This window comes from Temnothorax nylanderi, unplaced genomic scaffold, assembly GCF_030848795.1.
Source record: "Temnothorax nylanderi isolate EJ_2023f unplaced genomic scaffold, tnyl_v1.0 TNYL_tig0028_pilon, whole genome shotgun sequence".
Taxonomy (NCBI): domain Eukaryota; kingdom Metazoa; phylum Arthropoda; class Insecta; order Hymenoptera; family Formicidae; genus Temnothorax; species Temnothorax nylanderi.
Window position 1 is genome coordinate 908,545 of NW_027249090.1, and position 23,537 is coordinate 932,081.

The 23,537-nt window shown below is 30.4% G+C and overlaps 5 long non-coding RNA genes across 6 annotated transcripts; 1 reads left to right on the forward strand and 4 right to left on the reverse strand.

Annotated features, from left to right (window-relative positions):
- Positions 1 to 1,107: 1,107 nt before the first annotated feature.
- LOC139770275 (uncharacterized) lies at positions 1,108 to 20,171 on the forward strand. Of its 2 annotated transcripts, XR_011717704.1 has the most exons (4): positions 1,108 to 1,592; positions 2,743 to 2,818; positions 6,939 to 7,836; positions 19,089 to 20,171. It is a non-coding gene; the product is annotated as an uncharacterized lncRNA (long non-coding RNA). The 2 variants fall into 2 exon arrangements; XR_011717703.1 differs by lacking the exon at positions 2,743 to 2,818.
- LOC139770274 (uncharacterized) lies at positions 1,618 to 2,390 on the reverse strand. The gene is made up of 2 exons (XR_011717702.1): positions 1,895 to 2,390; positions 1,618 to 1,771 (listed from the first exon to the last, which is right to left on the reverse strand). It is a non-coding gene; the product is annotated as an uncharacterized lncRNA (long non-coding RNA).
- On the reverse strand, positions 8,458 to 10,114 carry LOC139770273 (uncharacterized). The gene is made up of 3 exons (XR_011717701.1): positions 9,859 to 10,114; positions 8,790 to 9,050; positions 8,458 to 8,667 (listed from the first exon to the last, which is right to left on the reverse strand). It is a non-coding gene; the product is annotated as an uncharacterized lncRNA (long non-coding RNA).
- Positions 11,707 to 12,311, reverse strand: LOC139770204 (uncharacterized). Its single transcript, XR_011717686.1, has 2 exons — positions 11,957 to 12,311; positions 11,707 to 11,814 (listed from the first exon to the last, which is right to left on the reverse strand). It is a non-coding gene; the product is annotated as an uncharacterized lncRNA (long non-coding RNA).
- Positions 15,525 to 16,383, reverse strand: LOC139770205 (uncharacterized). Its single transcript, XR_011717687.1, has 2 exons — positions 16,026 to 16,383; positions 15,525 to 15,640 (listed from the first exon to the last, which is right to left on the reverse strand). It is a non-coding gene; the product is annotated as an uncharacterized lncRNA (long non-coding RNA).
- Positions 20,172 to 23,537: the final 3,366 nt, after the last annotated feature.

Here is a 23,537-nt window from a genome sequence, read left to right on the forward strand (position 1 = left end):
GAGAGCTCTGCGAGCAAATAATTAGGTACGAGCGGCTAATTACTAACGAGCGATACGCGCTCGTTACAATCGTATAGTGCGATACAAATTTGTTTGATTAATACGGGTCTTGCATAACTGTATGGGGAACGCAAGATTATATTCGGGGGCAGCGGAATTGATTGGAGAAACAAAATGATCGCGGTGATGATGTGTAATTCCATACAATTCCGCCGACTACCATTAACGATATTGCGTATGCGACAGGCCGACGCGAACTGATAGAATCTCGTTAAAATTGCATTAAATGAGTGAACGCGCAGTCCAACGGAGTACAAATATGTATGTAATTATTTCGGTTTACACAAGATAATAATTCACAACGCAATTAGTTTTACGTGTCCATTCCATTACGGCGCGTTTTGTTATGAGGAGAGAATCGTAGGTCCTAAGAAAATTATAATAATGGTAAAATAAATACAAATAAATGTAAGATTTAATATATGTAATCAATATTTATATATGTTTAATATATGTAATGAATATATTGTGTATGTGTATTTAACAACTTTTTAGTTTTTTTATATTATTATAAATATCTTTATTAAAACATGTTGTCCTCAGATACAAAAATTATTAATAATTATTCTTTAAAATAAAATGTTTTGCACAAGGTTCAATATATTTCTATAAAATTTCTAAGTATTATTTCTATAATATATAAAATAAAATTGTATACAGTAATACTTAAAGTTAAATAAAATTAGATACAATAATATTTTTTTAAAGCGAAGAAACGAGACAGTGATATTAGATGAATAGCGTTAGCTTCAATATCTAAAATATATCTTCTAATTGTAAGTCCGTAAGTCGGTGACCGTAAAGAGTAGCGAGGAGACGGTCAAAGGATTAATATCGGCCTTAATTTCGGCTTTGCCAACACAGGATATCGGGTTCTGCAAACATAGCTGCGTTAAGATCTGTCGTACATATAGTCTCTCGATAGTCTCGCACCGCGTCGCCGCTGGATCGAGGAAGACCGGTGGAAGGGTGTTCGGGGGTGATCGGGGGTGGTTCTGCCGCATAAAGGGTCGTGGATATTCGACGCCCCGGCAGTAAGCGCCGCGACGTCCGTCGGAGACGCGACATACAGCGTTCGCACGTGAAAACTCGTGTCACGTGGCTACGAAACGGCACGTAATACTTCTTGACAGTATTTCGCACAGAAATCGGAGGACAATCGAAGATCTTTTTTTATATACCTTTTATGCGAAAAGCTGAATCGTGACTGAGGCGAACGCGATTTTATAGTTGAACAGATACGGATTTTGTCAAATTAAAAAGGGAATTTTTTTCTTTTACTGTTATTCTTATTTTTTATTTGTTTAATTTACCCAAGCTATACTGATTAAATATCTATCTAATAATTAAATTAATATGTGATTTAAATAGATTTATTTTATGATAATCGTGTACGAGAAATTGACGAATTAATAAAGTGCACGCACTATGATTATGTGCTGGTTGACATGGATATCTGACTGTATCTGTGACAAATAGGTATTTGTCAGTGACAGTTGCTGACAATAAATTGCTATAAATGTCAGAACAAGGTATGTTAATAATAGCAAGTTCATATAAATTTTTTCTTCAAAAAATTTGATAATCTTTTATTCGTGTGAATTTCTTTGATAAATGGTTAGCTAAAACCGTTTCTTGAATAAACTCGTTTCTTGAATAAACAGCCAAAACTGGAATCACATTCTAGTTCACTTGGGCGTGTAACTGTAAACTAAAAATTTTTATCATCATTGTTGTCACATGTATTAAAATTTATATCTTAATGGCTAATTCAGACAAGTCTGAAATAGATTTGGGCAATTAAAAATATATTGCAAAAAAATATTATACTTACAAGATTATTCCCAGATTGGAGCACATTCAAATTTGGCATTTCTTTCGTATCCATGTTTACATGGAAGTTGTATGACAACTGATTTAGCAATTGCCATTATGACAAAGGTTGATATTAATAGAACAGTAACTACCAAGTATGCAGTGAAGATACCGCAGCTATTCTTCGTGTGTTCGAAATGCATTTTGCTCGAAACAGAAGCAGAAATCAAATCCAAAGCTTTGCAATTTATATTGGAATAAGAAACTGAAACTGTTGTTTTTAATATGTAGCGTCTTGCACAGGAATTTTCTATTTTATATCGTTTTCGGTCATAAACGCGTGCCAATCACAAATGTACGTGACAAACGTGATGCATATGTATAGTAAAAGATATCAAATCTTTACATAAAAGTGTATTATATACAGTACTTTCTTAGTATCTAATCTAGTAATATAAAATATATTTTTGTTCTCAACACTTCTCGAAAAAGTGTAAATATTTTAATATCCTACTTCAATCCTTTATGCGTTATTTTTATTATTATATTTTATTACTATTATTACTTTTATTATTAAAAAATAACATATAACGTAAAACATCAGATATAAAATAAACTGTCTATGTTTTATATAGTTTTAATAATTCTCAATAATAATTTTATTAATTAAAAAATACATGCTTTCGTTCTTTTAACCTTCTTGAAGATAAAAGTTAACAAGAGAAAGGAAAAATATACTTATTTATTTTTAATTAAACAATGAAAAAATACAGGTTTAAATTAATATATAATACTATCATGTACACATAATTTATGATAGTTTATTTTTCATTATTTCTTTACAATTTACTTATAATTGTTGTTTAGACGAACGTATGAAGTGCAACCGCATTTTCAGATATCCATGTAACTGCAAGCCAAAAATTGATAATTAACATAATTGGTAATTACTATCATATTATTATTACATTTTTTATTTTGTAGTTAATTGTTAATTTATAACTGGCAAGAAATGTGTAAATATTTAAAAACATTGCAAATAAATTGTATCTGTTTAATTTTAATCGATTAACAATCGGCAGCGATTAGCAATCGAATCCAATTTCGACCCTATGGGACACTTCGGTTGAATGAGAGTTGCTTCAGAAATCGCCATTGAGATAAATATTAATAAAAACGTAATGAGCAGAGGTAAAATGTACGGTTTGTCGGAACGGATATCTTGCATGTTTCAAAAAATTCGTTGCTCTAGTGATAGAACCAACAATAAAATTTAACAGTCTTGCGGAAAGAAACGATTTAAATTCACCCTAGAGAGGAGAGAAGAGAGAATTATCACGCTTCACACAATGAAATTACTTCAATTATGTGGCGTCTTGCGCAAGAATCTTCTTTTATACTGTTCGCAATCATAAATGATATCAAGAGCAAATGTATGTTACAAATGTGACGCAAATGTTATAAAAGTTATGTTACAAGTTATATTATAGTTATCTTTTGATGCATGTATTATGTTATCTTTTTATTGTCTTTTTTATTAAATACAAAATATATGTATTTTTTTATTGATATTTATTTTTTTCTCTTCAGCTCTAGAAATGATAAATTTTTTTATGCCTTAATGCAATTTTCATGCGTTAATTTTTTATATTACCATTTTTTAATAAAAGTATATAAAAAGATTAAATAAATTTAAAACATACTCATATGTCTTGTAAACTATATTTTTCATATCACTTTATTAATCTTGCGATTTAATACTTTCTTAATTTTATTAAAGATAACAGTAGGGAAAAGAAAAATAAGTTTGTCTTTTTATATATATTCATTAAATAAATGCAAACTAAATTTTAATATGTTGCATCTTCCACAAAAATTAAATTTCTTTAAACTTTTAAAAAAGTAAGAAAATAATAAATTTGTTTTTTTTATTTTCAATTATGAATCTAAAAGCATTAATTTTTTGTAGCTGGTAAACGAATAAATATATCCATAAATATTAAAAAAATGTTGCATAATAATATATTGAGAACTTTATATCTTCTTTTAACACCTCATCAATTCGACTCTTCTAAGTTCTAATTTAGTGACTACCACGTGATAAAGTTGATATTAATAAAGGAATAACCATCACATTAAAACATATTGCAAATAAATTGTACCTGATACTTGTTGACATAAATAAGAATCAGGTTGAATGTATTCAAAATATTAAGTGCACATTAAAATACATAAGTAAAGTTTTATATAAGTTTGTTATGAATAACAATAATATTTAAACAAGATTATAATAACAATAACTATAAATTAGCTTATAAAAAGAACAGAATTAAAAAATAAACAAATGTTTTAAATTGATTCTTTCCAGAAAGAAGATTTCTCAAGTTTTTAATAATCCATAACTAAAAAAAAATTGATTATAAATTTTTGAAAAATTTAATATTAAGTTTAAAATATAGTTTTGTTGTACATTATATTTTTGATAGAAAAGCGTGGTTGTATACATAAATACGTTCTGCATATTGTTAGAAATAATTCTAGTATATAAAATGACAATCGGGGCTTATATAATATTGTGTACATAGTGTTTTTAAACTATAAGTCACGATATAGCTAGTTAATAAAATTGATGAAAACACAATGAATCTTAATAAACATGTAGGCAAACATAAGCTGATATTTGAAATTATCGAAATACGAGTGCTTTTATGACACGTATAACCACCCGAAGAAGCTTAGGTTACAAAATAAAAAGCTAAATATTCCGACTGATGGTTAGTTCGCGGACGTATGTTTACAAGATTGTTTTTGCGAGTTCTATTAGAAAGTTTTCTCTTGACCTATAGTTCCGAAATATCCTATACGCTAATATAAGAAACTTATAATATAAGAAACTGATACGAACCAATGGAAGTTTATTAATAGTTCGAGTGTCGAGCAAAATTGCTATAAGCTTTTTATATGACGTAGACGATATTATTTCCAGGTCATGAACTGATCTTTAGACAAATGGCGTGTAAATATAGTTCAGGGTCCGTTGCCCGAGCCAAACGAGAACGAGTCGCGCGCTGTATTAGCGCAGATTGTACTTAGTCCACTTTTCCGTGGCATAATGGTCTCGAATAACGTCTCATTGCGGAAGCTGGCGAAATTGTCTTACCTGCAACAGAAAGCGCGTAGTTTATCGTGCATTCCTCTTGGTTCTCGTACGCGTACGATGTACGACGCGTTTCTCGGAAAAAAGCGCGGAATTGCTTTTCAGAAATATTACGGGAAAAACAGTTCAAAATTGAACTTATTAATACAATATTGTTTACAATAAAGATATTCGAAGGCATAAAAGTTTTCTGTCGTTTTACCAAAAGAAAGTCTGATAAAATTTGCAATTACAGATAAATGATTGATAAATGTTGAATTTTTCAGCTTGCTCTTTCATCATAAACAAGATCATAATATTATATTAATTTATTGAAAGATAAAATAATATAATAAAAGAAAGATAAAATATTCGTTTTACCTCTTGTTGCGAATTTAACAAGTTTGATGCAAAGGATAAAGTTAAAATGTTGCTCACTCAAGTTTCTCTTTTACAGATTAATAAAAAGAATTAATCAATATGTACATAAAAATATGTATATAAAAAAATAATCAATAAAATCTTCTTTTAAAAATATCTTCTTTCTCGCTTTGCTAAAAATATATGACAATAATATGGTTAGTCGTTTCTAGCCATTCTAGTTTTCACGTAACTCAGGTACGCGCCGAGTTTTAAGGAGTCGAAGTCAACGTCGAGCGAGACAAAGTTATCCGGAGAACTAGCTTCCATACGTCAGCGAGAGTAACACCGATACACTCGGCACGTAAACACCGGAAAATAGATGAACCCGTCTCGTCGTTGCTCGTAAATTCTCAGTTGCCGTAGCGGTAAACACGCGCGTCCCGGTGAATTGGGCATAAATATAATTTAAAGTTAGCCGATCGTCACACGTAATTCAAAGTCACCGACGCGAGAAAAGAGCGCGCGGTGGGAAAGGCTCGCTTACGTAACATAATTCGCGACGATTCCGCGGTGACGGTCTCCGTGACGACGACGGGGCAATGCAATCCTTTCGGTGACGACCGACTTTAAAGACGGAACTTAATTCGCTTCCGCGGCATACGGCCTCCGGTGGATCGGGAACTTTTTACCAGCCTCACTATCACCTTCTTTCTTCGCGAAAGGCGAACCGGGCTCTCCTTCCTTCGATTAGTGCTGCATTATTCATGGAGCCGGGCAATTACAATTTCCCCGAGCCCGGTCGTGCGAGAGAGAATTAAAAGCGGTCCGGGTTTCATCGACTCGCCGATTGGTTTGGATCGACGTGTAAATTAATGGCTATGTTACTCAACTGCGCAAAAAGACGCGAGAGAATGATGGAGTATTTGCGCGCACAGCAGCGCGGCGTAATGAATACCATTACGTAGAATTTTAATATACAGAAATCCTTTATACAAAATTATAAAATAATAATTTATTTCGTATATACTACAATAATATTTGCACGGATTTTAGAAGAGTTTAAACATTTATCGGAATTTTTAATTAATTTTGTTTATTTGTTCGAGATGTAAAGTAGAAAATTTTGCTCATTAATTTGCATAATATTTTTAGATTGTTGGGCTGGGATTCAAAGAGAGCACACGCACACTTATTATACGCGATACAAGACAACGTATTTATTATAGACTCACTGAGCGAGAGTAAACGCAATGTACGTACAACGAGAAGAGATACAATCTGACAATGAGTAGCTCCGGTACGGCAAAAAACGCGAAACAGAATCTAAAGCATGGCACGGTTCATATAAAAAAAAATAACTCTGTAAAAAGAGCGCATTGATCAACGCTATATAACTTAAATCTTACTCCAACTTAAATCTTACTCCAACATAGATTTAATATCGTAAATAATTTTACCTAAATTTTCCGTTAATTCATAAATTTTTCGTTAATTCATAAATATGTTGTATACTTCGTTATTTATTTTTGGATTATCGTACTGACTTATAATTTTTACATTCTAGATAATCATTTGGGCCGCATTGTCTCGCATAAAGAATACGTATTAAGAATGTTAGAAAACGGAGCTACGCAAGCTGCTAAATTTATATTTATGCTGCACATTTATAAAGGAGACTCTTCTACAATATACGCTGAAGATTAACGCTGTCATTTAACAGTGACAAACGTACCAAAGACAATTGCATCGTCGGAATAATTATGCCAGAAACAACAGCACAAAAATTCCCATAATGATAAGTAAAATCTGTCAGAACGAGCATCGCATCACCAGTCGCCATACAATGCTAATTTATCAGAAGAAATCTGTTTCTTTTCGAGCCGGAGCACGGCGTAAATCGGGAGGCCTGGTCAAATTTCGGAAGATATAATATCTCCCTCGACTCGAAAATGGTGCAAATCACATGATGTAGCATTAGGCGAAAGAGACAGGACTCATATGTGTCGGTTTTATGCGTCCACTGCTCGATTTTGGAAATTTTCTGGGACAATTTCGGTCGATGTTCGGAACTTGCCGCAGCGCTTGGATTGACTTAAGAATGAGACACGTCGCGATATTATGGGACACTTCGGGAACTGTTTAGACGGCTTATCTAAGCGGACGTCAAAGAGGTCCTGCGAGAAGGCGTCGCGGCGTCTCAGATCACTAATCGCCAAAACCAGGAGGTGGGGCTTGACGACTAAGGAGGTCGCCGAGTTGCCTGCGATGAAAAAGCTGGTACCGACTCGTATCACCTCGGGCTCGGCCACATGGACGACTTTGGCTATGATCGCTTTGATCTTAGGCGGCGGTATGGTCCTAGCATACATCTGCGCACCTTGTATCACGAGGAACAGATAGGATGAGGTTGATGCGAACCTGACAGTGCGACAGACTAGCAAAGAGATCATTGCTGAAAACAGGTAATTGATTACTCCACTTTACTTCTGAACAATAAGGCACTTTTAAAAAGAAGCCTAATCAAAAAGATGTCATATGTAAAAAAAGAAATAATAACAAAAAATATCAATTTTTATACGGAAATCTCTCAAGCACCAAATATTACAATTCTATTATAAAATTATGATTTTTGCTTCTTTTAAGACAAAAAATATATTTTGATTTTTCCAGTAAGTATAATAGATACTTTGAATGCGTAGATATTTTAAAAAACAATATCACGGGTGAATGCTTACAAAAAATGCTACGCATGCTGTGATAAAAGTTGTGTTACATATACTAAATATTAAAGTTTTGTTTTCATAAAATATATGCATTTTAGCTTATTTTATTAAATATAAAATTAATATTTTTTTCTATTAAAATCTATTCTTGAAAAATAGATAAATTCTTTCGAAACATGCCGATTATTTATGCTTTACTTTTATTATTATTATTTTCTGTAAAAAAATTGGAGAAAAGACTTATCATTATGTATTTTGTAAGCAAATTACATTTTTTATTTTTATTATTTTATTCATATAATTCCAAGAACTTAACACTTTCATAAATATTTCTAAACATAAAAGTGAAGAAAAGATAAGTAAATTTATGTTTTTATATTTGGTCAATAAAATTAGAGATTTGAAATTAAAATTCAATAATGTATGTGCATTTATAATAGTTAATCTTTTATTCGTGTGAATTTCTTTGATAAATGGTTAGCCAAAACCGTTTCTTCAATAAACTCGTTTCTTGAATAAACAGCCAAAATTGGAATCGCATTCTAGTTCACTTGGGCGTGTAACTGTAAACTAAAAATTTTTATCATCATTGTTGTCACATGTGTTAAAATTTATATCTTAATGGCTAATTCAGACAAGTCTGAAGTAGATTTGGGCAATTAAAAATATATTGCAAAAAATATTATACTTACAAGATTATTCCCAGATTTTAGTACATTCCAGTTTGGCATTTCTTAGTTGACCAGCGGGACAATCCTTCAATGGAACTTGTATGCAATTTGGTTCAGCAATTGCCATTATGACAAAGGTTGATATTAATAGAACAGTAACTATCAAGTATGCAGTGAAGATACCGCAGCTATTCTTCGTGTGTTTGAAATGCATTTTGCTCGAAACAGAAGCAGAAATCAAATCCAAAGCTTTGCAATTTATATCGGAATAAGAAACTGAAACTGTTGTTTTTAATATGTAGCGTCTTGCACAGAAATTTTCTATTTTATATCGTTTTCGGTCATAAACACGTGCCAATCACAAATGTACGTGACAAACGTGATGCGTATGTATAGTAAAAGATATCAAATCTTTACATAAAAGTAGGGGAGACCGGGGCTAAGCCGACACTATTTTTTCAAAGGCAATTTTTAATATTTAATTAAAATTTTTAGGCAAATTCAATGGTACATATTTAAAGAGTGTTTCTTCAGGTACAAAATTGATTCAGGAAGTTTTGCTGTACGTCGCTTTGTTTTGCCGCCAGGAAAGAAAAAGTGACGCGAAGACAAATTTTCGAATTGAAAAATGCCGGGGCAAACTCGACACCCCGCCGGGGCAAACTCAACACTTTGTCTGATCGACACAATTTGATCTGGAACTTATTTTTTACTGTCTGAAAATGAAAATACATTGTTTATTGTGTATTTAAAAAGTACAAAAATTCGGAATAAAGTAGCTAGAACAATCATTTGAAATAATGAGAACAAAAATTGTTGAACTTTCAATTATCTTCATCTAAACTCATGTCTGAAAAACAATTAATGCAGGTAAACTCGCGATCGGACGTGCGCATACATTTGTCATGAGCCATACGGCTGCATGACAAGCATCGTTTGTTACTGGGAGCCGACGAAACGGCGTGGTGTTGACTTTGCCCCGGACGTTGTTTTTCACTTTTGTCACTTCAAAAACATGAAAATTTTGAAAATATCCAAAACGATTATCAAATTCATATAGAGCATCAAATTTCCCATCAAAATCACTTACCGGTAGATTCGCAAGAGTAAAGCTCGATGAAAGAGTAGACATTTTCGAGAGATCAGAAAAATTACTTTTCACTATCAAAAATGCTTATGTCGCGTTAAAAATTACACTATAACTCAGAATGTTACCAAATTCCGTTGATAATACTGGCACATAAAGACGCATTTACAGTAGGAAAGGCAAGTTTCTACGATAGATTTAAATTGGCAAAAAGCCTAGTGTCAAGTTTGCCCCGTTGTCGGCTTAGCCCCGGTCTCCCCTATATTATATACAGTACTTTCTTAGTATCTAATCTAGTAATATAAAATATATTTTTGTTTTTAACACTTCTCGAAAAAGTGTAAATATTTTAATATCCTACTTCAATCCTTTATGCGTTATTTTTATTATTATATTTTATTACTATTATTACTTTTATTATTAAAAAATAAAACTGTGCCGTAAACAACAACGTAGGGCTACGTCAACTGTCTTTTGATGAATACTATAACATGAAATAGTGACAGTTGACGTAGCCCTACGTCTGCTTTCCTTCGTTGAATACTTTAACATGAAATAGTGACAGTTGACGAAGTTCTACGTTGTTGTTTGCGGCACAGTTGTTACTGTGCCTGTTTTTTTTTATTATATTGGCAATTTTTTTCTAATTCTATTATATTCTTCAGTATTTTCTACCCCTATTTCATATATAATTCTTTAAAATTTGGTTGATTAGTTCTTGAGTTACATACGTTAAAATTTGCTAGGAATACGTACATGCATAGAAGCCTAATAAAGCTGGGTCTAATCAACCAAATCTTAAAGTATTATATATGAAATAGGGGTAGAAAAGACTGAAGAATATAATGGAATTAGAAAAGTTGCCAATAATTGATATTAAATTGCCAAAATTGAAAGTGGTTGAGACCTGAGCATAATTATTTGTTTATAATTGTTTGTCTTCCTCATTTAGGAAGCTTTTTGAGATTTTTGAAACTTTCAAGAGGAAATGGGACTATATAAGCTATCTAATGACGTATTAATCATTACTCTACGATTATTAGTTTCGAAGATATTATAAACGTTCAAAGTGTGACATATTTTCGTTGCATCTGTGCTCCCAATGTTACCCCCTACTTACTATCAACAAAGACGTAGTTCTATGTCAACATTTAACGTACAACAAAACTCAAGCAGCAGTAAATACTCAGCAGCACGCATGCCTAAAAGATATCGTAAAAGCGTCTTTTAGACATGTATGTTATCTGAGTATATAATAATCTGGCAGAATAATCACACATGAATATAATAAGTAAATAATATGTTACATTTCTCTCTCTCTCTCTCTTCCTTGCTGGAAATTTCATTTGATTTTGATAGTAATTATAAATCACAAGTGTCAAGGATGAATGCGTTTTCTTTCTCTAACTGCATTTCTTTTCTCTAAAAATAGTACACATAATTAAATTGATAGTGAATTTGATAAAAATGATGCTAATAAGCTAAAAAACAACTAAAGGATTTGTCTTTTTTCCCTTAACATTTATCTTTAATTTTAGAAAATTAATAAGTTTCTCAATAAGTTTCAGACTGACATTTTATGTAGTATCCTTTAACATTATTTTTATAAAAAGAAAAAATACTGAGAAACATTCAAAATATTATCAGATATAAAATAAACTCTCTATGTTCTTTTTTATATAGTTTTAATAATTCTCAATAATAATTTTATCAATTAAAAAAAACAGCTTTCGTTCTTTTAACCTTCTTGAAGATAAAAGTTAACAAGAGAAAGGAAAAATATACTTATTCATTTTTAATTAAACAATAAAAATACAGGTTTAAATTAATATATAATACTATCATATACACACACATAATTTATAATAGTTTATTTTTCATTATTTCTTTACAATTTACTTATAATTGTTGTTTAGACAAACGTATGAAGTGCAATCGCATTTTTAGATATCCATGTAACTGCAAGCCAAAAATTGATAATTAACATAATTGGTAATTACTATCATATTATTATTAAATTTTTTATTTTGTAGTTAATTGTTAATTCATAACTGGCAAGAAATATGTAAATATTTTAAAACATATTGCAAATAAATTGTACCTGTTTAATTTTAATCGATTAACATTCTGCAGCGATTAGCAATCGAATCCCATTTCGACCCTAAGGGACACTTCGGTTGAATGAGAGTTGCTTCAGAAATCGCCATTGAGATAAATATTAATAAGAACGTAATGAGCAGAGGTAAAATGTACCGTTTGTCGGAACGGATATCTTGCATGTTTCAAAAAATTCGTTGCTCTAGTGATAGAACCAACAATAAAATTTAACAGTCTTGCGGAAAGAAACAATTTAAATTCACCCTAGAGAGGAGAGAAGAGAGAATTATCACGCTTCACACAATGAAATTACTTCAATTATGTGGCGTCTTGCGCAAGAATCTTCTTTTATACTGTTCGCAATCGTAAATGATATCAAGAACAAATATATGTTACAAACGTGACGCAAATGTTATAAAAGTTATGTTACAAGTTATATTATATAATTATCTTTTGATGCATGTATTATGTTATCTTTTTATTGGCTTTTTTATTAAATACAAAATATATGTATTTTTTTATTGATATTTATTTTTTTCTCTTTTTTTGCCCCCCCCCCCCTCTCTCTCTCATTCTTCAGCTCTAAAAACGATGAATTTTTTTATGCCTTAATGCAATTTTCATGCGTCAATTTTTTATATTACCATTTTTTAATAAAAGTATATAAAAAGATTAAATAAATTTAAAACAATCATATGTCTTGTAAGCTATATTTTTCATATCACTTTATTAATCTTGCGATTTAATACTTTCTTAATTTTACTGAAGATAACAGTGGGGAAAAGAAAAATAAGTTTGTCTTTTTATATATATTCATTGAATAAATGCAAACTAAATTTTAATATGTGGCATCTTCCACAAAAATTAAATTTCTTTAAACTTTTAAAAAAGTGAGAAAATAATAAATTTGTTTTTTTTATGTTCAATTATGAATCTAAAAGCATTAATTTTTTGTAGCTGGTAAACGAGTAAATATATCCATAAATATTAAAAAAATGTTGCATAATAATATATTGAGAACTTTATATCTTCTTTTAACACCTCATCAATTCGACTCTTCTAAGTTCTAATTCAGTGACTACCATGTGATAAAGTTGATATTAATAAAGGAATAACCATCACATATGTAATGAATATGAATATGGATGATTATTTTTAATGTTTACACATAGCGTTTTGCTGGTGATTGAAGCATCAGCAACAAATCTTGTAAAAATGTATAATAATGCTGCAGAATAATCATAAATAAAAATTAAATTTTATAATAATATGTTGCATTTTGCATGGAAATGTTGTTTTATTTCGTTAGTAATTGTAAATCACATTTGCAAAGTATGAATGCATATAGCAAACGTGATGTACATGTTATAAAAATTATGTTGCAAATAATAAAATATTATTGTTTTGTTTTTTTATCGGAATGCATATTATGATTTCTTTATTAAACATAAAACATATATTATTTTATTGAAAACCATTTTCTTGAAGATAATCAATAAGTTCTCTTTTTAAATTGCTACATGCTATTTTTATGTTAGCTTTTATTTCTTTTATGTTTATTATTATATTTTATATAAAAAGATAAATTTCTAAAAGATATGTGAAGTATCAATGTCAAAATATTACTTCAAACTCACTTTAACAATCCTGATGAGTAAAACTTAATAAACAAATTAGTATATAGTGTTCGCTTAGAATAACAATAATCAAACAAAGGGCTTGCGAACCAGCAGGATGTTTATGCTATCGTGTATATTTCGAAAATTGACACAAACGTTTCGGCCATAACTGTGGCCTTCTTCAGTGTAATAAATAGTCGTTAAAATTTAAAACATACCCCCCTACAGTAATAAAAACGCCATTCGCTTACAAAATCAGACTATATATCCCCTTACAATAATTCAACCGCCATTCGCTTACATCGTCATTACAATTGTCGTCTCACGTCCGATAACGGCTCGTCGACGTAACATCGTGTCTGGTTGTTAATTCGAGCCTTCCCTGAGTCGATCGAGAAAGAACCCGTCTCTAATTTGTCCACACATTGCATTGGTAAGGAGAGACTGAGGTTTTGAAAATCCTTATCCTTCAATTGTAGAAATGCTCCTCGAGAGACCCATGTTCGGCTGTGTTCGGTCAGATGTCAAATGACGGTCAAATGACGGTCAGATGTCAAAACTTAATAACTTTTTCTTTAAAATTTCAAGGGTAAAAAGCACTTGGGATAAGGTTGAGGTATATAAAGTATCAATAAACTTGTCTTTCTATATTCAATTCATGAAGCTGCAGACTTTATAAATCAAAACTCAGAAATTATCCATTTACAGTAGTTTATTTCTATTTGCTTTCATTTACAATATCCACTTGTAATCAGTTCTATTGTTTTCCAAAACTGCAATCTCATTGTCGTGACTGCAAGTACTCTGTAACTGCTAGTCAAAAGTTGATATTAATATAATTGATACACACTATCATATTATTATGTTAAGGTTTTTGTTTTTTCGGATTTTAATAATTAATTTACTATAGAACTTTTATTATAAGTATTATAACACTAGAATGATAAACCAGTTTTTGTAATTTAACAAATTAAATTAATATTTAACAAATTACGTATATAAAATTATTATTACATATATAATATTACATTTTACAAAATTGTCGAAGTTAATAAATGTCCATTTGATGTATCATTAAATCAATAGGAAAAATAATATTCAATTGTGTTATTGAAAGGTATAATAGCAAGATCAAAAAAGATTATAGTTGGAAGAAGAACATATAAAAGCATTTATCAAAATATATGTTAAACAAATTGTACCTTCTGTTTTTTAATAGGCCGGGAGGCATCTTTCACTCAAGGGTCTTTTTGAATCTTTAGGACAGTTAGGTGGAGCTCTTATTAGTTCTGATTCAGTGACCACCATCGTGATAAAAGTTGATATTAATAAAAAAGTAATCATTAAGTATGTAAAAAACGTATTGGTACGGCTATTCTCCATGTTTTTGAAGAATGTTAGACAATGAAAAGAGAAACCAAATCTAGGGTCTTGTACAGCAGTAGAATATAGCTGCGGAGTAATCACAGTTGTGAAGGAATTTTTAGTTTGTAGTATATATACATAATATATACACGGAAGAACTTTTTTTATACAGTTATAAATGACTCTACTCAACGACAAATATTTATGATAAACGCGTTTACATCCAATAAAATTTATATTGTAAGTAATAAACATCATAATTTTGTTTTGTGCAACGCATGTATGTTATAGTTTTTTCGTGAAAAATATAAAATATGTTATTTTTATTTAAATTTATTTAATCTTAAATGTCACGTTCGATTCTTTATGTGTTACTTTTATTATTGTTGTTGTCATATAAAAAAAGAGAATTTTATGAAAGGCTTAAAATATTATCCTTAATAATCCTAAGTAAGTTAATGGCTTCTTCTTTAAAATTTTAAGGGTAAAAGCACTTGAGATATGGTTGAGGTATATAAAGTATCAATAAACTTGTCTTTTTATATTCAATTCATGAAGCTGCAGACTTTATAAATCAAAACTCAGAAATTATCCATTTACAGTAGTTTATTTCTATTTGCTTTCATTTACAATATCCACTTGTAATCATTTCTATTGTTTTCCAAAACTGCAATCTCATTGTCGTGACTGCAAGTCCTCTGTATCTGCAAATCAAAAGTTGATGTTAATATAATTGATACACACTATCATAATATTATGTTAAGGTTTTTGTTTTTTCGGATTTTAATAATTAATTTACTATAGAACTTTTATCTATATAAGTATTATAACACTAGAATGATAAACCAGTTTTTGTAATTCAACAAATTAAATTAATATTTAACAAATTACACAAATAAAATTATTATTACATATATAATATTACATTTCTCAAAATTATCAAAATTAATACGTTAATTATATGAGGCACAGTCAAACCAATTAAAATAACGATCAGTTGTATCATTAAAAGATAAAAATAAGAAAAAGATTATAGTTAAAAAATGTATAACAAAGTAGTTGTCAAAATATATATTAAACAAATTATACCCGTCTTTAGATTCAGAATGTTTTGCGGCATCTTTCACCAACTTTTACGTGATCAGGAGGACATTGAATCGGAACCCTTATGATGTTTGATTCAGTGATCGTGATGAAAGTTGATATTAGTAAAAAAGTGATCATCAAATATAAAGAAAATATGTTTGTACGACTTTTTTCCATGTTTCTGAAAAGTTACTTTCTGGAAATTAAACCAAGAATCAAATCTAAGATATGTTGCAGAAAATGATCACGGTTATAAAATAATTTGTAACTTGTGACATTTTGTGTGAAAATTTTCTTTTGTACTGCTAAAGTCATAAATAATTTTAGTGAAGAATAAATATATATGACAAGAACATCACGATTGCACATAAATATAAAACTGTAATATAATATTAAAATATCTGTAATGTAATTTTTATTATGTACATATATATAATATAGATACATACATACATATACATATATAATAATTCTTTATGAGAAATGTGTTGTTATAAAACATTTTTTTTTAAATTTATTTTAATAAAAATAACTCTTTTTTCATATAAAAAAAATTTTTTTAAATAAGTCTTTAAATATTATCATTTTGTAAATCGTCTAAATTTTTTTATATTGTTCCTGAATTATTCAATAATTTCTTTAATTCTCAAGGAAATGAGGAAGAAGATAATACAAAACTTATCTTTTTTACAACCGATTAATGAATCTATAATATAAAAAATTATGCCATTTGTTTAATGCATATAAACAATTATTTTATATAGATGTATGATAAAAATTTTATTATTATTAAAAATAAAAATATATTATATGCAAAGTCGTACATAATGCAGAAAACATAGTTAAAAGATGCAAATAAAAATCAATCGTCACATTGCGTGATCTATCTATTCACAAACGTTTTGAATGAATAATAATAACGCCTTCAATTGTTCTAAATAGAATCGTGCATTTTATTTGATAAATTAATTAAAGCCATTGTAGCTATACATTTACGCTTTGTAATAAATTTCTATCATGTCACGCTTAATGTAATTATTGAAAGCTGTTATTTTGATTAAGAGTTTATAATGACCAATTTTACAAAAAGCTCATTTTTGCAATGCTCGCGGCTTAAAATCAAAATATGAGGTGTAGAAGTACGAGATACGATCTCTAAAATGCGTACTAACGCTTTCATAATAAATAAAAATTATGTTTGTGATGATTTATGTAGTTGGGTCGAATAAAATTACAAAGTAAGGATTATTTTAGTGTAATCGTTTCAATATTTTAAATCTTATAGATACAATAAAATATGTTTACAATTAACGCTACTTATATATACTAATTAATGCTATTATTATTACGTGCAAAAAAAAGGACAGAAATTAGTTTTCTGGTATGAAACCCAATCTCATTAATATTATTCCAAATTCGTACTTCGATTTCGAGTATCTCTTTGGTACGAAAAAAAAAACGAATTTGAACGGAATTTGTGACGCGCCGCGGCGCCAGCGCGATTTTGACAGCGTCAGTGTACAAAATGCAGAGCAATATATACGCCGGATATCGGACTGTTCTGACTATCATTTTGCACCCGAGCTTCGTGAATTTTTTATGATTTTCATAATCCCTTTATTACCGCGCCTGCGTTTGTTCGCGCATTGCCGCACCGCATCGCCCACGGGCGATAAAACCATTCATTAATTAGCCGGCGCAAAAAGCAGCGTTATTTATATCGCCGGGCAGGAGCTTCTTTTTGCCCTTCCTTTGCTCCCTCACCGTGTGTATCTCTATTTTTTTCTTCCGCTCAAAGTCGCGGCGCGGTTTGCACGCAACGCCACACGATTGTCGCGACGCCTTCGCGGTAATGCGGCTGAGGAGAAACGCGCGCTAATTAAAACGCCCAAAGTGTCGTTTGTCATACAGGCGCCGATTATTCGCGCCGTTGCCTTCGTAAATTTCTAATTTAGGTCACGCCGGTTAGGATTTGTTCACGCGAATGCAACACGCGCGATCGACTGCACCGGCGGGCGTGCATAGTTACAATACCTCGCTACGGTATGCCGACGGGTATGACGTCGCGCACGCTGCACAGAGGCGTTTCAATTATTTTACAGCTCGACGGATTTACATAACGGTATAGCCCGCGGTCCCGAGTTTATTATATATCGGCATTAATTAGTTATAACGCATTGGTCCTGCGAACGAACGGCCACGCGCGCGGCCGCGTCTGCTGGAGATTGAAGAACACATCGCGCGCCGTTGTTTTTCGGCGGTCGGCTCGTCGGCCAACTAAATTGTTTCTCGAGTTGAAGTTAAAGTAGAGACTAAAAAAGAGACTTGCATTGCCTGCGTCGTGATGTCAAACTAATCGGGACGCTATTTTTTGTCGAGCAAAGCAAATCATTCTATTCTTATTTAACGCGTTGTTACAAAAGGACGGTTTTGGATTTTTAAAGAAACGACCGTAAGAATACGCGTCTTAATTATGTACCAAAATACGAATAAAATTCCTTAAAGTTGGAAATGCTGCTGCTTATTAAACGGTCGTACTTATTGTAACGATGACTTGTATTATTTACGGCATATTATGTTAATTCCTGTTTCGCATAAACTATACGAAAGCTTACTAAGTAGCCATGTATATTCATACGCAAATGTATGCCGAAACTTACTAACCCTATTTAATGCCGAAATATTGTCGAGGATTTACATATGGGTCTAATGAGCAGATTGGATCTAATTCTTTGACTTACAGCTATACACCATAAATTTCAGCGGCCGTCAGACGAGCTGCGCGCAGATTTAAGAAATACATGAATATTTGCCGCATTGTAAGAAGAGTTACGTGCCTAAATGTAACGGATACCTGATTTAATTTAGACATATTATTTCATGGCTGGCGAACGATAAAAAAAATTAAACATTCTTTTGAATTTATCATAAAATATATGAATTTGTTATAAGAGCATGAGATATAGCTAAAAAATTGTCGAAGCAATTTTTCGTATTTAAATAAAGCGAAACTACAGCCCCTAATTTTATTTGTTGAAAAATGTAAAACCATTATCTTTGTTGCAGGTCGTTGTTGCGATGAGCGAAGTAATAGAAGCGGCAAAATAGTAAAGGCAGCGTCGAACAAATGAAGTATATATACGTATATAAATATGGGTATATATTCATAAGAGTACTTTATTTATAATATCCATGTAATTTCAGAGTGTAAAATAAATGCAAATTGCAGAACGCGCGTTACCGCGAAAATATGTCGCAATGTCATTTATTATACATTAGGTAATCGCGTGTGAGTCGCGTAAGGTAAAACAAGAACGTAATTAAAATTATGTTTTTTTATGACGTACTTAAGAACGGTGTAACGTAAATATCCGCAATTTATTACGCAGATATTAATCCATCACAAAAGCATAATGTTGTCTAATGAATTCATTATTCAAAAAAAGTTAATAATTTAACTGAACATTGTAGGTTTAAGTAAACATTATTGTTACGCATGAATATTTTAACGATTATAATAATGCAACATCCTATGTTTATACATCTAGATTTTTACGCGAAATATTAGCGTAAGAATGAAGATTATATATGTATACGCTGAAGGCGATTATTTAATACGTAGAATATATTGAATTGTACTGTGACTTACACACTTGTAAGATTATTGCTCAAGCGTAAGAATAATTCTTGGATGTTACATCGATAAAACGTGTAAATTTTACTTTTTTATACGGGCAAGTGATGCGTTTAGTGATGCGCGTGGCGATAATTCAGACTGCGCTGTATCAATTATCAATTAAGAAAAGAACATTTGAAATTGTTATATTTTTGCAATATTTCTGTTATAATTTTTATCGATAATTATAGATGATTGCAGAAGAACGGAAGTATATCACGGCAAAAAAAGAGATTGTTATAAATATGTATCTACTTTGTATATATACATATAATATATTTAAGTATATACATGATTATAATTTGAGCGATGTGTATATGTATCAGTATCGATTGCTTGTATCGATTTTCTTATTTATCACGCAATTTATGTCAGTTATCGTTCAACGTTTCTCATGTTATTATTAGAGTAGAGTAGTACATACAACGCAGATCTTTACTGAAGAGAAATAAAACTTATACAAAATAACTGAAGGTTATGTTGTGTATAACTTTAATAAACCTACAAATTTTGTCTTATTTAAGAAATATTTTACCTCGCGCGCTATATAATCAAACTCTCATTACTATGAATAACGCACTTACTAAAAAAAAAAAAAAAAAAAAAAAAAAAAAAAGAGAGAGAGAGAGAATATATATATATATGGGGCGTTCCACGCCAAAGCGGACACCATTGGGCTTTTGCATTGGGCTTTTGCACGGATAAATAAAGAATAGAAATTAAAAGATCGAAAAAAAATAGATCCCGTCATTATCCCATTATGAATTTAGGCTTAAAATTTGTGGAATCGATGATAGTTTTTTACAAAAAATTTTGAAGAAAATCGATCAGTACGTGTTTTTTGTAAATCAACAATTTGTGTTAAAAATTTGAAAATCTTATAGAAATACAGTTTGAAAAATTTTTTTGATATTTTTTATCAAAAGTGTGTTTAAATACGAACATTTTGAAAAAAAAACGTCCCATTTGGCCCATTTTTCGTAAAGTTATGGGCGTTTAAAAAAAAAGTAACGTAATTTTTCAAAAATCGATATTTTGAAAACGTTTTGACAAAAAAATTTGAAAAAAATCATGGAGGCCTCTTTCAACTAATACTATAACATAAAACATTTTCAAAAAAATCGGAGATGCAAAAGCCCAATGGTGTCCGATTTGGCGTGGAACGCCCCATATACACACAGAATACAAATCAATTTAGATTTACAGGAGACTCTTATACGTCGTATATGCATCTACAAGACTTAGAAGACACCTGATGTAAGTAATTTATAAAGTTCATATTTAACTCATAAACTCATTGTTCAAGAAAAACTTCGCAAATTCTTATTCGGTTCTTCGCGAATTCGCGTTACTCTTGTCGCGATCTATAATTTATGAAAAATTAAATTCCCCAACGTTATCTCTTTCTTGACGAGATATTTCACTGTATTGGATGACATAATAAATGTAATACACGAATATAGCAGTATTCCTGCTACATTTTAGTTCTCTCTAATTAAATGGCTGCGAGACTGCCATTAGTTTAACGCAGAATTATAGCTACGCAGTTGAAGAGGATATGATAACATTATATCCCACTTTCTGACGCTGTCACGCACCGTATGTATTGTTTCGCGAATAAACGAAATTAATACCGTGTTAGTTTCTTGACGAAGGCGCATCGGAACAGTAACTCTAATGGCCTCCCTTTTGATTCTGATATAAATAATTGAGACTGTATAATATTTAAAATCATAAAAATTTCTGAAACCTGACAAAAAAATACATTTTGAAGATGGTCTAAACTAACAAAAGACCGAAACGTTCGAACAAACTATTGACTAAATAAAGAAAATTTTTCGCATCAATATCGGCGAATGGCTCTTAATTAGACCTGTTTCCTACTTGATTGAAAAAATACATTGTTTCTAAAATAAATACGATAAAAAAACACACGCGTCTATTTATATTAAAATAAATAAATATTTGATCAGATATCTACAAAATATTGTTTTAATTATAATTAATCTTTGTCTAACGTGCAATAATATAAGAATAATTTAAGTTACAAATAAATTATTTTTAATAAAAATCAAACTTAGGAGAATTATTTGAATTTCTTAACTAGTTTTTTATAATTTGATAGCACTAATAAATGTTCGACATAATGTGAGAGAGCTTACGTAATATGAGATATTCGCTGGAAATCTTCTAAAAAACATGAAAACATTCGTAGTTCACAGTTATAAAACTGTATTCAAAAATGTGAATTTAATATATAAACTCCTCGTTAGCAGTTAAGAGATTTTAAATTGCATTAATGCAGCAGAGAATTTATCTCATATAAGTCTCTATTATAACGAACGATAAAATATAAAAGCTAATACTTCTCAATTTTTCTTATTAAAGTGGTTTCAAGAAGGTGGCGTAGTAAGAGAAATATCGAAATCGTCAAATTTGAAGATAATTGTGAGGTGATATCGATTTCTTTTGTTTACATCCGGCACAGTTTGAACAAATGAATTTACTTTGAAAGGTTAAGACGATTATTCCAAGCACTACTTCGAACAAACGATAAGAACCGAATAATGAAATTTTGATTCAAAACTGAACAGCAATTGGAGCTGAACGATATATCCTCCAATTGCTGAAAAAATTGGATTAATTAACTGAGACTCTATCTAGTTTTCCTTTTATTTTATTATTGGTGAATAGATTATCTTCCCCTATAGTGACTTTCTGTTTAACAAATAGTGATTTTTAGATCTATTCCAGGTAACAAAATGACGACTAAAACGACAAAGCGATGTCTATTGATTTTTAATCTTTCTCTAAAATAAAAAAAATAAAAGCAATAAAAAAATAAAAAAAAATATTATAGATTCATTAATCGATTGTAAAAAAGACAAGTTTTTTATCACTTTCTTCCTCATTTCCTTGAGAATTAAAGAAATTATTGAGTAATTCAGGATTAATCAAACAATATAAAAACTTAGACGATTTACGCCACTCTGACACGCTTGGCTCTAGAACACCGTGACCGCCGGGGCACGAAGCCCTCGGGGCACGCGCTCCGCCTAACCGAGTAAGTAAGGAAACGATGAAAGTAGTGGTATTTAATGATACAACTGATCGTTATTTTAATTAGTTTGACTGAGCCTTATATAATTAACGTATTAATTTTGATAATTTTGAGAAATGTAATACTATACATCTAGTAATAAACTTAAATATGTAATTCTCCAATTTGTCAAATTATCATAACTAGTACGTATGTTTGTCTAATATACACATATAGACATATACAAAGTTTGTCCCTATAAAACATTTAAATGTTACATTAATTTCTCTAATAAATAAAATATTAAATGCAGTATATATTTGGGAAACAGTGGAGAGAATTATATGAGCAAAGCATAAATTTTAACAGACAAAAATAAACTATTATGCATATATTATTGAGTTTTGATTTTACACTCGTAATTTCATTATGCGCATATAAAGAGACAAAATCATTAACACGTTTTTCCGATATCTATATACATATGGTCATCTTTAAAATTGTAAAGAAGAAGCCATTAACTTACTCAGGATTATTAAGGATAATATTTTAAGCCTTTCATAAAATTCTCTTTTTTTATATGACAACAACAATAATAAAAGTAACACATAAAGAATCGAACGTGACATTTAAGATTAAATAAATTTAAATAAAAATAACATATTTTATATTTTTCACGAAAAAACTATAACATACATGCGTTGCACAAAACAAAATTATGATGTTTATTACTTACAATATAAATTTTATTGGATGTAAACGCGTTTATCATAAATATTTGTTGTTGAGTAGAGTCATT